Source organism: Lichenostomus cassidix, chromosome 5 (assembly GCF_008360975.1).
Source record: "Lichenostomus cassidix isolate B80296 chromosome 5, HeHo_3.0, whole genome shotgun sequence".
NCBI classification, from domain to species: domain Eukaryota; kingdom Metazoa; phylum Chordata; class Aves; order Passeriformes; family Meliphagidae; genus Lichenostomus; species Lichenostomus cassidix.
This window is the reverse complement of record NC_139486.1, coordinates 2,713,246-2,729,308: the sequence shown is the minus strand read 5'-3', so window position 1 is coordinate 2,729,308 and position 16,063 is coordinate 2,713,246.

The following is a 16,063-nucleotide window of genomic DNA, read 5'->3' as shown; positions in this document are numbered from 1 at the left end:
ACAGAGCTACAGCTCGGCAAGGTGGAGTGTAGAGAGAGGCAAACACTGACAGCCAATATCTAAAACAGGATTTTTAAGTAAGTGCCACCCCTTTTGAGTCACCCCTGAGGGCCACAAACAGCTCAGGCAGTGTCACAAGGAGTCTACCATGAGATATCTCTTGCTAAGAATGCTGCTATCACTCATGGCACTTTTGGTGACCTCCAGAGAAAACAGAATTCTTGGCTTTGTGACACCCTTTACCTTTTTAAAATGAACTGAGAACTCAAATTTGGCACCATAAGAGTTTGTCAGCCTTTTAGCTTTGGGTCAAATTGCTATTGAGAAGAAGAATTTCTGTTGTAGTAGGCAGAGATTGAGGCAGCAGCACAAGGGTTCACTCTGTCCCCAGATCAGTTTATTGGTGTGTCTTTCCTTGATGGACACACTGAAACAAAGTGTAAAAGTCATTTCCTTCCCTGTCTCTGTGATGCTGCAGTAAGTGAACTGACCTGGAGCAACACAGCCTGTTAAAATAAGTTTCTGGAATTAAACTGAATTTCCTGGATTAAAAATTCGAACCCATCCAATGCAGCAAAATCACTGCAAATTCCTTCTTACTTGGTTTAGCGGTGGACACTCCCCAAAGTCTTCCTGGGGAAAGTCAAAAACCATGTGTGTCTTGTAATTAGATCTAAATGATTATGAAATTTTGGGAAATTGGTGTTTATGACACCTGCTGAGGTGAACTTCCTCCTCCTGCTGAGAGACGACAACGCAGGAAAAAGACCAAGCCTAACTTGTCTGACCTCCCTCTGACCTACGACAAAATCACTCAGGACAATTTGACTTGAAAAAGTGATGGGCTCCCGGTTGTTTGTTGAACTGAAAAAAATCCTTTTCATTTCCAAGTACTAATTTTCATTATTTTGCATCTTCCTTTGGGAGAAAATCCAGAGTCATTTTGAAACCGCAGGTGATATGACCCATTAAAGCTGGGATTTAAGCACTGGTTTTATGCAGCAGATGGATAAACTATCAGTCACTTGCCTGTAGGTGGAAAAATCTTTGCTTAAGCCATTAACACTCCCCAGTGTAATACTACCTGTGTTCAGCAAAGGGAAATCTGTTTTCTTACTGTGATTTGATATTGGAAATAACAGGAGGAGATAAGCTTTATAACAGCACTGGAAACCTGTCTGTGGTCAGAAATGAGCCACGCAGCAAAACTATCTCTGGCATGAGCCTGGCTCTTCCACAAGGGGCAAAACAGCCCTGGCACAGGCTACAGACAGAAAGCAAAAAAGAAAAAGAGCATTCTGGCTCATCCTGTGGGCTCCCAGCATCCCTCCTGCCATGTGGAGGGATGCCCCAATTAACACAGGGGCAGCGATAATGGAATTTCAGCTGCAGCTCTGGCAGAGCACCCGCAGGTGCTCTCCTGTATCACAGCAAGGAGCTCTGCTCCCCTGCACAAATGCTGTCCTTAGCTGCTCCCGCTCGTTTCCGCACGCTCCGAGTGTCCAGATCCAAGAGGGGGATGGCTTCCAAGGCGAGGAAGCACAGATGTTGGGAAATCCAGGAAGGAGGCTCATCTAGAGTATTTAAATGTGTAGCTGCTTAAGTGCACGGCTTATCCATGGAAAATTGTGCCTCTGACAGGCCCCGTCCAGCAGTCACTGGAGGCAGTGGGAAGGTGTCCCTGGAGTCAGGTGAGGTTAAGCTGCACTTGCAGAATCTGGCGTTTATGCTTCTTTGAAATGAGGATACTTAAAAAGCCATTGCCCATCCATCACAGGGCACTTGAGTTCCACATTTCCCCCGGGTTTCTGGTTTTCCATGACCCAAACACATGCCTGTGTCAATGCTACTGGCTGATCTCTGTGTTTCTTGCTGGAAGGGATCTCTGTTCTGCAGCTAAGAGAAGGTTGAGGACTTTGTGTGTATGTTCAGCTTTTACCCCTTTTTTATCTTGTGGTTCTCTCTGTGATGGTTCCTGGAGTCTCCCACATGGATGCAAACAGCAAAAGTTTCCATGAATGATGAAGATAATGAATTTGGCCAAGGTTTCAATCCTTCCCACTGTATGAAAGCCAGCGTAGTCTTGTCCTGGATATTTTATATGCTAAGTGGTCATTGGCTATTTTCTATCTTATTCTCAAAGACTGTAAGGTTCCCTTTTTCCTCCTCCATGCCATGGGGAGGGAAGGACACATAGCAACATCTTTATCATCCCTTGCCTCTTGACACATCTGTAGCAAGGGCTGCAGAGGCCTGGAGTAGCTTCCCAGAGCACCAGGAAGGGATTTAAAACACAATCCGATCCACAGATTTACAAGCTTCTTCTTCAATCTCAACAGGAGCCTTTTATAGCTCCCCACCAGTGCTGGTGACTCCAACCCATCACTGAGCATGGTGAGTGCCTGGATCCCACAGGACTTCCAGGGTTTCACAGCTCAAGGAATAACCCAGCTCAGAGCTACCAATGCTCTGTGTGATTAAACTCTCTCACTGCTCACCAAGCACTGGGGAAGACATGGCAGTATTGGGTACAATTTTCCCCAAATGAGAGCGTACTCTTGCATTCCCTTTCTTTCCTTTTTCTCTTTTGCTCTTTTTCAACCATGAAGGCCAAATCCACAACAGACATAAATCAGATGTGCAGAGCCCAGAACAGTTTGTCCCAGCTGAAGATCTCTGAGAGAGATTTAGGATCTCTGCACCTCATTTATGCAGGTCCTCAAAATTCCTGACACAAGAAGATTTTCACAGCCCTTTTTTGTGCAAGCCAGGTGAATCCTGCTTTTGTTTTTGCATGCAATCTGTCTGCAGCATCCTTTTCTCTGATGCCACAAGTTGTTTATAAGGTGGCTGTAGAGAACACCCTGACTCTCATCTCAGTGTGACTTTACATGCTGTGCCTGTTGGAGACTTTTCCTCAAGCAGCCTACAAGTGTGAAGTCTTTTCTCTATTTCCCCCCTTTCCTCTTTTCTTCCTCTGCTCCTGTTTTCAATCACGGACTGCCCAGGCAGCGTAGTGGTCAGGCTTAAAGACTTGCTAGAACTGGATTCAAGATTTATGAGAACTAGATGTAACCAGGCCTCTCCCAGAGGTTTGGGAAGAACAGCTGGAGTCTGGCACTTTCCATCATGACAAGGACTATTAAAAACTAAGAGTCGAACTGCAAAAAGCAGGGGGGGGAATAATGTTTAGGCTTAAAACGCAAAACAAGCGCCTGCAGTATCCAGTCTGTCTGCACAGGGGCCAATTCTGACAGCAAACGCCTTTCGCAGCTGCCGAGACTTGGGCTTATTTTAGAAACCACTTTAGAAACAAGAGGTTAAAAGAAGAGAGGGAGGGAGGGGGAGTGGAGGCCGGGAGCTGTCTGTGTGCGATGCCGGGATGCAGAGCCCGGGCTGGCGGAGCGGGTCACATCCTGCGCTGTCTGGAGGCCGTTCCGGCCGGGCCACCCCACCCAGGGCTGATGTAATGCCCGGCCGGCTGTGTTTGTGGAGATCACCAAGGCGTGCGCCTGTCCGGCCATCCCAACTGTGTCCGGCCATCCCAAGCCAGGACGGCAGAGCTCCTCCACAGCAAAGAGGGAGGGGATGTCGGCTATGCAGGGAAATTTGAAGGCTCTGAGCTGCTGCTTCCATGCTGCGTATCCTTGGCATTCCCACCCAGTCCTTACCTTCCATGCTCTCTGTCCCTGTAGCACCATCTCAATGTACAGCTTGTCCCCTCACCAAGGATTGCCCAAGGGTCACCCTCAGCTGGGGCTGGGGGACTCATGAGCCCTCAGCTGCTCTCACCTGGCTGCAGCTACAAGTAGGATGAGAGACCTGGAAGGGAAATGGTATCACTGCTGGAAAATTGTGAGGAGATCACTGGTGTTAAGTCTCCTGGGCAGGTGGTTTGTGTCTCCACCTATGGAAAGGTGGGGGATGCGCCAGCACAGTCAGACTGATCATGGTAATTATTCATTTTCTAAGCATGTGACTATTTCAGACCTGAACTACCCTCTGGCTGAGGTGCCAGTGTTGATTCAGAAGGGATCCCACACTCCTGACTCCTATGTCCCACTTAAATACCCACAGTTCTATGGGATGATTCCACACCAGGATGCCAGCAAACAATGCAAGTTGGATTTACCTGCATTTTTATCTGCCTTTCATTGAGTCTGGTCCATGCTGTTAAATAATATGTTTCTAATTCACAAGGAAAAGAAACAACCTCCCTTTATCTGCTCTGCCTGTCCAACCCCACAGCTTTATCTGGCAGCTATCAATGGTGTGACATCCCCATGTGGTTGAGATGAAGGGTTCTGTGACTTCTTTTTCTCTGGGGGTTTTGTCCCCCATTTCAATGGGAATTCTGACTAGGGAAAAACCCACCTTCATGCATTGGCTTTGCCTCATGCCAAATGGTGTTTCAAAGCTCTCTGTTAGTCCCAGACAGGGCCCATAAACACCCAAAAGACTTCACAGGCTGACCAGGCATCTGTCTGGGTGTCCACACCATGGGTGGAGCATCCGTCTCTCTTGTCCTGCAGTACTAATTGAGGTCCCACACCACCTCCTTGGCCCCTTTTTCCTAAAACACACATACCATGAAGTCCTTGGAATTCTGGGGCTCCTGTTTAAGCAAAAATAAATGACCCATAAATCACCAACTCCCAACACCATATTAAAAAAATAGGGATAGCTGCACAGAAGACACCCTCAAGCAGAGGCTGGATGGCAAAAGAAAGGGAATTCAGCTTTCAAATGCCAAATAAATTAAAAAGACAAATAAAACTGCCACTCTCTAATGAGCGGCAAGACTGGCTCCCAGCTGGTCTTTGGATGAAGCCAGGTTGCCTCGGGAAAGTCTGGTGGATCTTTTGTGCACAAAGGCACCCCTTTGACCCATCAAATGTCCAGACATGCTGGTGGCACAGGCCAGACCTCCTTGGGGATGGCAGCACAGCTGCCTCTCAGCAGAGAGGTTATTTGGGATTCACATCTGGCAGCACAGGGTAGTCCAAGACTAGGCTTCTCCTAAATTTAAGCTGAACTTGTTCCAGGAGCTCTACCCAGGAAGAGTATCTCTGGTGAAAACCACTTTCTCACCTCTCCAGGAGAAACTGAGAAAAACTGAAAATATCAGTTAAAAAGTTTAAATTCCATTGCCTGCCTTTGGCTGTTCCCAGTGCTGGCCCCAGAGACTGTGAGACCATGACAGCATCTCTCAAAACAGGAAGAGAAAAATACACATATCCATATTTCTGAGATATAACTTTTCCTTCAAGAAATATCTCCGGTCTTGGACATTCTGTGATATCATTTCAACATAGCTCTTCATAGGATGTGAAGTAAGGCACAGGCCAGCAAACAATGGGGACATAATTATTATTATGAACTTTTCCCTAAAAGTGTTTGTTTCTGGTTTGGTTTGGTTTTTTTTCTTTTCTTTTTCTTAAAAAATCAGCATCTTTCCTTCAATTTTTCATTGTCTCTTAGCAACTGAACAGTTTTGATCACAGACAGCTTGGGTAAGGAGATAGGAAGTGATTTGGCAAACATGACATTCCAAAATGGTGACCTTTTTCTGTGCTGGGTTTGCAATTTGGGCAAATCTCTCGGGGAAAAATTACAGCCAACACCAGCCCCAACTGCCCCATTATGCTTCCACATACTGGCAACAACATCCCATTAGAAACCTTGTTGTATTTATTATTTCTCCTGCTCTTTGGGGCTGCCCTCTGTATGAGATGAAGCAGAAAGAAAGTCTCCCAGAACTCATAACCACCGCAAGACGGTGGGCACAGGTGTGTTCCTGTTCCACACTTGTTCCTTCTCCCTGGAAGACAAAAAAGGCAGAATTTGGCCCCATGGAATTTCTCAGGAGTGGGATGTTGTCGTACCAGGACTGCAGGCTCCTAGCCCTGCCAAGACACAATAAAAAAGAGCTGTTTCATGGTGGAGGAATATGAGGAGCACATGTTTGGTCAAGCTGGTGGGCAACGTTGTTCCTTCACCTCCCAAGGCTGGCTGGGCTCTGGAATGCCCATAAAAACACCCCCCACTTCCTCCCCTTGCTGCGGGGGCAACAGAAAACCTTGATTTCATCCCATGCAATTAAAACAAACGGTTGCCACATGTAAATATTTGTGTTGTTACCCATCTCGCTTCATCCGTGGGGCTCTGAAAAACAAACAGCACAACGCAGCCCTGGCCATCAGAGCAGGGCCTGGGATGTGCAGCAGCCAAGCCAGCAAGGCCAGGAGGACAAGGGGAGCCTGGGATGGGATTTTTGCTGGATTTTGGATCAACACAGTGCTCATGGAATGGTGCTGGTGCTGCCCTTGGGCAAAACACCTTTTTCCCACAGCCTTCCCAGCTTCCCTGAGCGTGATGTCAAAGGGACTGAAACACATGTCCATGGAAAAACTCATGTTCCAGAGGTGGAAAACCCCAGTCTGGTCTCTGAACCATCCTCCCTGGTGATGTATCCAGAGCCCTGGTCCTCAGCACATGTCTACCACCAGCAGCTGTAAATGATCCCTGTGGGTTCCTTCCAATTCAGGATATTCCGTGATTCTGTGATTCCGTACAGTGATCCTCTCAGCCAAGGGCAAATCCCTCAGCCCTGATGAGCACCAAACTATTTTAATGCAGTTTGCACCCACAGGATTGGTTCCAGGGGGAGGAAAAACAGAGCTAAACTCACCCCTGTTTGCTTGTGCCTGTAACTTGTGTGACACCTATGCATGAGCTTGTGCATTATCCAGGTTTGGTTCAGCTCAGCACAAATATTACAACATCAGGCTTTTGCCATGTTTGTCTCCAGGGTTCTGCCTTTTGGCATTTAGGAGTGAGGTGGATAATTATGCAGGATTTTTCCTTCCCTTGAGAAAAGACATGAAACCTGGATCGTTTCTGGCTTTCCTTGGTGTCTGTCCAAGCAGAAGTTAAAGCTCTCACAGCAATTTCTAAAATCCCCTTTCAGATAACACAGCAGCCGGGTTTCAAGGTTATTCTCAAGGGTGTAATAGCAGTATTTCTTCTTTACTGCAATATCACGATCTTACACACAGTTTCAAGAAGCTTTAGGACAACTTTAAAACAGGAAAGTGTTTTGTTAAAAAAAAAAAAAAAAGGAAAAAAAAGAAACCAAACCACCCTGTTAATTCCAGTCTGCTTTCTTTGTGCTGTTTTGAATAAGTTAGAAAGCAAACTGGGAAAATTGAATTTACACCAGGGGAAAAAAAGAATACTGCATTCAAGAGAAAAAGAAAATCTACACTGATACTGTTCCACTTCAACAATTATTTGTAGCGTATCCTATGTATGTATGGGGTATATATACACATATTTATATATATAAATGTTTTTCCCCTCGGGGTTTTCCTTTTAAAGATTTTTGCCTTTTCACATGTGAACTGTAAACAGACTGACAGATGGAATTCTTTTGTATAAACTGTTTCAGATACACTATTCTTCCATGCCTATGTCAGTTGTTTACAGTATCAAAAAGCCACAGATACGCCTAAAAGTAAGGAAAGTCGGAATTTCTGCCAAACATTTGGATACCATCCATCCTCAGAGGCTGTACCCTCAGTGCACAGGGTGGTGCTGAGGAACCTCTCACTCAGAGGCATCTCCACAAGTTGTGTGTCAGCAGGAGGCTGGGGATCTTCAAAGGCAGGGCTGGGGAGGGAAGAGAGGGGCACTTCTGCAGATTGCAGTCCCCAAATTTGCTGCTGCCAGTGTCTACACTTGCTAATGAGTGTCTAATGGGCTGGTGGCTGCTGGGCTGATGCTGGGAACATCTGGAGCTCTCCATGTGGGTGGTGCATGGTCCCCATGGCACCTTTTTTTTTTCTTTTTTATTCTTCTTATGTGTTTTCCCTCCTTGTTTTTGTGCCCTAAGTGCCAGGAGAGGAATCTGACTGGCATAACCATCATGGAGTGGTACTGAGGGCTCTCCATGACTCTGAGTCTTTATCAACCTAGTTTGGGCATTTAAAGTGTGAGAAAAGCCCAGAGGCTTTGAACAGTCACCCCAAGGAGTCTTCTTCCTGATTTAAGCTGTCTCAGCCAGCAAAATTCCCAAAGCTGTCTCAGGAACAGCTGTCCTCAGTGATTCCCAGTCCCACGGAAAAGCCACGTAGGCAAAACTTTTGTTTTCTTTGAACTCCATCTCTGGCACTTACCTTGAGAAAGGCTTCACCTGTGGGGTCTTCAGTCATTGAAAACTCCTCCAAATCCTTTGTGCTGCTTTTGTTTTTCTCCCCAAACCATGCCATGGGTTTACATGGAAGAAGGGAAATGGCCACATATCTCCATTACCACCAGAGCCTGGAATGTCATGCACTGGAGTTAAAGACCCCCAAAAAGTCCAGTCATGGTCCTTCAGGAAGACTACTGTGCCTTCAGGTCTGAGGGACTGGGAGAACTTGAAAAGTCCTATCAGCCTTCAGATGAAAAATCCTCTCCCAACACGAAAAAGAAAAGAGGTCCCATAACACAAAGGAAGGTTCTTTGAGATTTTGAGTTTAGGGAAATTGGACAAAAGGGCCTCTGAATGCCAGAATATACAACTTGTCCCCATAAGGCTCCCCAGGGATTGTCTCAGGGGCTGATCCCCTTCTTTCCCAGAAGATGTGGTTTGGCAAAGATTTGGGGTTTGTTCACCAGGACATTTATTCATCCAAATTTGGAGCTCAAAAAGGTACCAGCACTAAACGCTTTGAGAAAAATCTTCACAAAAACCCCGACAACAAACAAACCAAAGAAAACAACTTCCAACTGGCCAACACACCCCACTCCCCTGTTTGCCATCAGAAGTTGTTCTACATCAAGTCAAGCCCATAATCTCCACTGGAGCAAGATCAGTCAGGAGTTTGTCTGCATGAACACCAGTGATGCTCTGGCTGGGGAGTCTGGATGCAGCTCTGTCCTTTTCCCAGAGGGAATGCCCAAGCTTGTGGGCACCAGCACAGACTGTCATCTCAGCAGCTGCCCAGGCATGGCTGGATGTGGAGTTTGGTCTGCCTGGACAACCAGGAAATCTGCCCTCAGCATGTACTTCACAGGCCTCTCACCTTCTGAAAGGGAATAATACATTCCAATGTTGGAAATGTGGTGGCAGGCAATAAAGATGGGATCAAGAAATGCATGGAAAATTAAAGGGCAGACCTAAGAAGTTGCTGTTTAGGCCTCCATCCTACAAGGAACCAGGTTTCCTCAGGCTCCCTCCGCACCACAAATGCTTCCATCCCTGGAAGTGTCCAAGGCCACATTGGATGGAGCTTGGAGCAACCTGGGATAATGGAAGGTGTCCCTGCCCATGGCAGGGGGCGGAATGAGATGAGCTTTATGGTCCCTTCCGACCCAAACCATTCATGATTCTCACCCTGTGTGATTAAGGTGCTCCTTTGCAATGCTCTGCAGTGTTTGAACCTTTTGCAGCTGCCATTTGCAGGTGGCCACATCAGCAGGTCCTGCTGCTCCCTCTGCTCACTGCTGATACTGCTGTGAAGCAGATAGCTCAGAGAACATGCACACACCAGCGTCTTCCCAAAATACAGCTGGGATGACAGGGAGGGATCTGGAGGAAGGATGAGGCCATTGCAGAAACTCCAGTTGTACAAACAACCTCTTTGGAAGCTGTGGCTCTGAGATGGAGGACACCAGCATAAGGGGGTGTGAGACTTTTCCAGCTCCCTCTGCAGCACTCAGCTCCTTGTCCAGGCCAGCACAGCCTCCTGTGGCTCCAGGGGAGTCGAGCTGTTCTCCTCTGAGCCTGGAGCTGCTGTTCCCGAGCTCTGTGTAGCCATGGAGAGCTCTGTGCTCATGTAAACATTGCACAACCACGAGCCCCTGCTGTCTGAGGGCAGCAGAGGCACCACTGGGCTCCTCCTCCTTGGATTGCTCTTCCTGGGGGAGTGCAGCTCTTCGTGGAGTCATGGCAGCAACCCCTGGAGCTGGTGAGCCCGCGGCACGCTCTGAATTACGCTCACATTGCTGAGAGGATGGGTCACATTTTTGGGAATCCGCCCTGACCTCCTCTGGTGATGCTCTGGCTTCCTGGGGATGGCGACATGGAACAAATTCTTGCCCAGACTTGAGGAACTTTATGACATTGGGTGGTGGAAAAGCTCCCAAATCCTTGCAAGCGGTGGACAATCCTCCTGGTGGAGGGATGAGGACAAGGCGATGGTGTGAGCAGCACGTCCTGGGCTAAATGGGGCAGAAAGCAGGAGGAGAAAGCACTCTGAATCTCCCCCATCACTTCTGTGCAGGATCATCTCCAGCACAAAACCTTGGTGTGCTCCTTGCCTTGGGGGCAATGTGGTTTGCAGGTAAGACCACAGCCTTGTCTGTGATGGGGAAAACCCGTGGACGTGTTGTTTTCTGCACAAACCCCCTCCTCTGCTTGGAGAAAGGTACAATCCTGTCCTGCAGCTGAATTTCAGACTGGCTGATGGTCCCTGAACTGTTTTGCCACCTGCAAGTATTGAGTTATTAATTTGCACACTGGAGTTTCTTTAGGAATTTCAGATTTAGAAATGCTGGAAGAAGAGAACGCATGTTGGCAGCTTCAGCCCTTCCCAAGGACCTCCTGTCTGAGCTGGTGGGAAACTCCAGCTTCTCAAACGAGGCAAAGCAAGGTGGAAGGAACTCCATTTGTCCGTCTCTAGCCCCAGCAGCCCCAGGGAGGAGAGGGGGAGCTGCAGGAAGAGCAGAGAGCATCACACTGACGGACAAATCCTTTCCACAGGCCTGTCCTGGGCCATGCTGAGCATCCCAGCCCTGGCACAGCTCTGGAGCTGGTGGAGCAGTGTGAGACACCCTGTGAGGCTCTGCCAGGGCAGGGCTGGGAGGGCTCTGTGTGAAACAGGAGCACGAGGCACAGACCTTCCACCGCCTATTGGAAACAGATTTTTCCTTGACACACAAGCGCAGAAGATTCCTCTGGAATGAGAGCTCTGACCAAGGCTGGGCGGCACAGAAGGGCTTCCAGCTCCTTGCAGAGAGGAAGGAAATCCGCCCGTGGGACAGACGATATTGTCTTTTGTTTGACTCTGCAACGCTGATTAATGAATGCTTTTCTGATTTCACAAGAATTTCTGGGGTTTGTAAACTTTCTTCAGAGATTTTTCTGGGAAAAATGGAAACCGTGCTCGGGGTTCTCCTTTTGCAAACAAACCACTCAACGTTTTCATTCAAATCAAAATTTTCCACGGATAGTAATGGGGATTTCTCAACCAGTGTCATAAACATGGTAGGCACAGCATTATAATCTAGATAAAATTCGTGTTCCAGCAGCAGGAACTCAGTTCAGAGCCCTCTTCTGATGGACCTTGAGCAGCAAGACAAGCTCGCTCTGAGGACCTCAGAACAGAAAAGGCAAAGGGCAAGAGAAAAAAGAAAAATACTATAAATACACTCTAACAGATGGGGTACTGAGGTGGCAAAAGATGAAGTGATTTGTTTGACGTCAGGATCATGGGAACACTAAGCCAAAAAGAGGAACTAAATCCATCCCTCTTGGAAGGCTCAGCACATATCTTTAACCACAGACCATCCTTTCCCTCTGGTGTTACTGACTTCTGGCCGAGCCTTTGCTCCTCACCTGGGGATGGCACTTGTTGCAGGATTATTTGCTGAGGATCAGGCCTCTTATTGGAGTAGTTTTCTTGGCTGATTCATCCAGTTCATCACCTGGCACATGGGCATAATGCATGATGCCTTCTTTTCCCATCAATCCCTCCTGTAGACACCCAGAGTCCTGGTGAAACTTTCCTCTGTGTCATTGAGGGTAGGCAATGCTGGCAGAGATCCTAGGCTTGGACACTGATACAGTCATAATAATAATAATAATAATAATAATGAAAACAACAATGCCAAAACCAGACCTGGATCTCAGGGGCTTTCCCTGGATGCCTGGCACCTGCATCTAGATCCATGGCAGTGCCACCTCTGCCAAGACAGAAGGAGAACAAGGAGTTTATCCATCATCCGGTAACTGGGAAAACATTTGGGCTTGGTTTCATCCCACCTGGCACACTGGTGGAACACTGGCAGCACTCCTTTGACCATAATGGAAAGCATGTCCAACACATGGCCAAAATCTGGAGATTTCCACTTGCTTTGCTTCCTGTGGCAGCACAAATCACAGGATGGCCAAGGGAGCTGACCCTGTTCTTTGTCCTCTGTGTTTCTTGCAGCTGCTGGACAAGGTCAGAGGTCAAAGGCATGGCCTGGTGACAGGACAAACCCCTTGCTGTGACCTCAGGATGAAGGGCACCTCTGGAAGGGGCAGGATGGGAAGCAGGGTGGCAGTGGGGCATTTTGCCGAGCTCTGCTGGGCCTGGCGTGCAGAGCAGGCTGGGATTAGGGCTGGAACTCACAGCATTTGGGCCATTGTGCAATGCTGGGCAGCTGGAGGGTTTCACTTTTCAGAAGGGAAAAGAAAATGTGAAAAACTAGAACCAGAAAACTCTTTTCTTCCCTTTTTTTTTTTTTTTTTTTGGACCTATCCAGAGCTTTCCACAATGCTGGTGATTTAAACCAGGCCTGGAATATGAATGCAACTCTAATATTTCTACCTTCCTGAGTTACATTGATGAGTCAAGGAGCTGGCTGAGGCTGCAATGCAGCAATGTATGTGCACAGGCTGTCGATGAAACCTCCCCTTGCATGGACACCTTGTCAGCCAGGGCTGGATCCAGGAGGTTAACAATGTTCTGTCCTTCATGGGAAAGAGAATATGAATTTAATTTAAAATCTAGACATGCCTTCAGCTCTGGAACAGAGAACACAAAGCTAATTTCACTGACAGGCAGAGGGAGATGGGAGCAGGGCACATCCTGAACTCTGCATCCAGGCTGAGTCTGGCCTTGGAGCTGATTTCCTGGACATTGGAGCCCACAGGTGTAAGGCAGCAGGGCCATTTTGGGGGAGGAATGAGGGTGCACCCAAGCACAGGGGCTGAGAAGGGGAGCAGGTGCCTGGGGTGCAGGTGAAGCACTCGAGTGCCAGCATCCCTCACTGTGTGCAGCAGCTGGAGAGCTGCAGGTGACTCACAGGGACAAGGGGACAGAGGTGGCCTCAGTGCCAAACCAAAGCAGGGAGCAAAGCAGTCCCAAAGCCAAACAACTGCTGGTGCTGGGAGCAGGAACTGGGCTTTGCTCTCTGCAGCCCAGCCAGAAACCCTTAAAATGGCCTCCTCTCCCTTTTCATCCCTCATCCACATCCTCAGCCTTCCCATAGCCTCCCCTCCTCCATCCCCCATGCCAAATAAATCTCCTTAGAGTTTAAATAAATGCTGTAGTGTCCTAAAAGTCTTGCAGCCTTGGAGAGGGGAAAAAAAAAAAGAAGAAGAAAAGGTATTAAACCTGAAAGAGAAATAGTAGATGTGCATCTTCTTCCCTTTGGTCTCTCTGAAGGCTATTAAGTGATGCAGGGTGACTGTGGACAGGTACATGCAAATAATAGGATCAAGGCAGCAGTACAAAGGTTTGTCTCCCAATCTTAATGCAGGTGTGGGAGACACAAACCAGGTGGCTAAAAGGCTCCTTTGTTTGAAGCTGTCAGGAGGAGAAGCTGATAATCTCATGCCTCATCCCTAAACTCTCTTTCAGCCGTGTCAAGGCATCTCCTCACATCAGGAAGTCTGCAATGACATGGCTATGTGCTAAGCTCAGTTAATGTGGTCCGAGGTTTAAACACTTCAGGTTGAAAGTGGATAATTGGTGGTAGTGGATTTTAAAAGCTCACACAGGTGCCTTTGAAAAGAGGTCAGGAGTCAAGTGCATCTCTCCTATGAGAAATGGTGAGCCTTTCCTAAGGAGATCAAAATTCTTCCACGGAGAGCCCCAGGGCCTTGTAGGAACTGTTATTAATTTAGTCCTGTATGTTCCAAATAATGGAAAAACGATACCACATGTGTACAACGCCGAGGAATCGGGGCACGCTCTCCCTGGATAGATAAGCTTTCACCTGGCACTCCTGGATTGTTAATTAAGTAATCCCCTCTCAGCCCAAGCAGGAGCAGCACGGGAGCTGCCATCTGGGGGGGTTCCTGGAGGGTGGGGACAGCACGATCTCAGCTCGACTAGTACCCTTGGGGATGAGGACAGAACCCCTCAAGCACCTCCCCGGGGGGCTGTGGTGTTTCACATCCAAGGAATCACTCACGTTTTCCAAGGAATTTGGGCACTCTGGCTGCGCTTCCTCTCCCATGGGCTGCTGCAAAGCCACCCCCGCAGGTACCCAAACACCTTTAAAACACAACTGCTCTCCCCCGGCGCGGCGCTATTTTCTCAAATTGCTCTTAATGACGGCAAAGCTGGAGGAAATTAACATCCAATTATTTTCTTAGGGCGGATTTCTTTGTGCCGGCCGCGGGACACGGACCTGCCCCGACACGCAGCACATGAAAGCGGCAGGATCGGGTTGCAAAGGCTCCGAGCTCTCCCCGGCGGAGCTCTGCACCTGCCCGGGGTTTAACAGGGATGGGAGAGGAGCAGAGACGGTGGATCAGGGCCAGGAGAAGCTGCTCTGCTCCCGTGTTCACCACGCGTTCGAGTTTGCAGATGACAAGCGCCAATAAAGATGAAATAGCATCGTTGTCACTCCAGCTTGCATTAAAAGAGTTGGGAGTTGGTGGCTTTGATTAGCGCCTAATTGCACTGCCTCACAGGCTTCCAGTGTCACCTATACCAGCAGCTCCATGGGTTTTGGGACCTTATTCTTTGCCATTTTGGTGGTGGAGCCCAAATACACACAGAGGTGTCACATTAGAACAAGTTTATTACAGCTATGAGAGAACACAAAGGATTTGTTCCTTGGAAATATTCAGATGAATTTGTTGATGCATTCTGAATGGGTTGATAGAGCATTTTTAATAATAAGGCACTTCCCAGTCCTGCTGGCTGGATTCTTTGTGAGAAGGTGCTAGTTTAGCCAATTGTTCGAGTAAAATAGCTGTTTCCATCTGTTCTCCTTATATATACATATATATTTAATTTTTTTTTGTCTATTTGTGACTGGGGGCAATTTTGGAAAAGATTGCCAGGGGTGAAAACGTTATGTAATTTTTATTGTGATTGTTATTATTATTAGCTATGAATTGGTTTGTGTGACAGTAGCAAGTCTGAGGGTCTAAACTGACTCAAAGCAAAAAAATATGGTCCCTGCTCCAAAAGCTTTAAATTATCACAGCTCCTCAAACGTTGAATGGTGACTCAGAGTTCCCCCATTTCATTTCAATTTTACATAGCATAGAAGCTGAACATTGGGGAGGGGAAAAAACCCAAATGAAGCCTTGACCTTTGCAGCACAGTCCATGGGAATTATGGCCACATGTATTTTGGATTTATTTTTTTACTTGAGAAGCAATGAAAGCAATGCTTTAATAGAATGGTTTGGGTTGGAAATAACCTTAAAGACCATCCAGTTCCACTCCCCTGCCATGGGCAGGGACACCTTCCCACTATTGCTCCAAGACCCATCCAACCTGGCCTGGAATATTCCAGGGATGAGGCAGCCACAGCTTCTCTGGGCACTCTGTGCCAGGCCCTCACCACCCTCACAGCCAAGAATTCCCAATATCCCATCTCTCCCTGCCCTCTGGCAGTGGGAAACCATTACTCCTTGTCCTGTCAGTCCAGGCTCTTGTCCAAAGCCTCTCTCCAGCCCTCTTGCAAAAAGTTTCACTTTTGACAAAATAATCTTTCCTGAAAGGAACACATATCTCATTCAAAGACATTTCCCAAGCTCTGGTTGTAAGGAAGTTAAGAACAGCACTTTCCCTTTTTTTATTAATATTGTTTGTTGGTGAAATGGCTTAATGGCTGCAGGGTCAGTTGACAGATAGGAGGTAACATTGTTCTTCTCCTCCAGCGAATGTAGTGTTTGGCATGACTTCAAAATAACCCTATTGTTTGTCATCTTCTCCAAATACACTATAAAACCCCTGTTAAAAGGGAAGATAACGTTTTCTAAGCATAAGTCAAGTGCCGGGTTGCCTTTTTTTAAAGCTGCTTGATGAGAATTAATGGTGTTGGATCTCCTGTTTTAAACACATTTG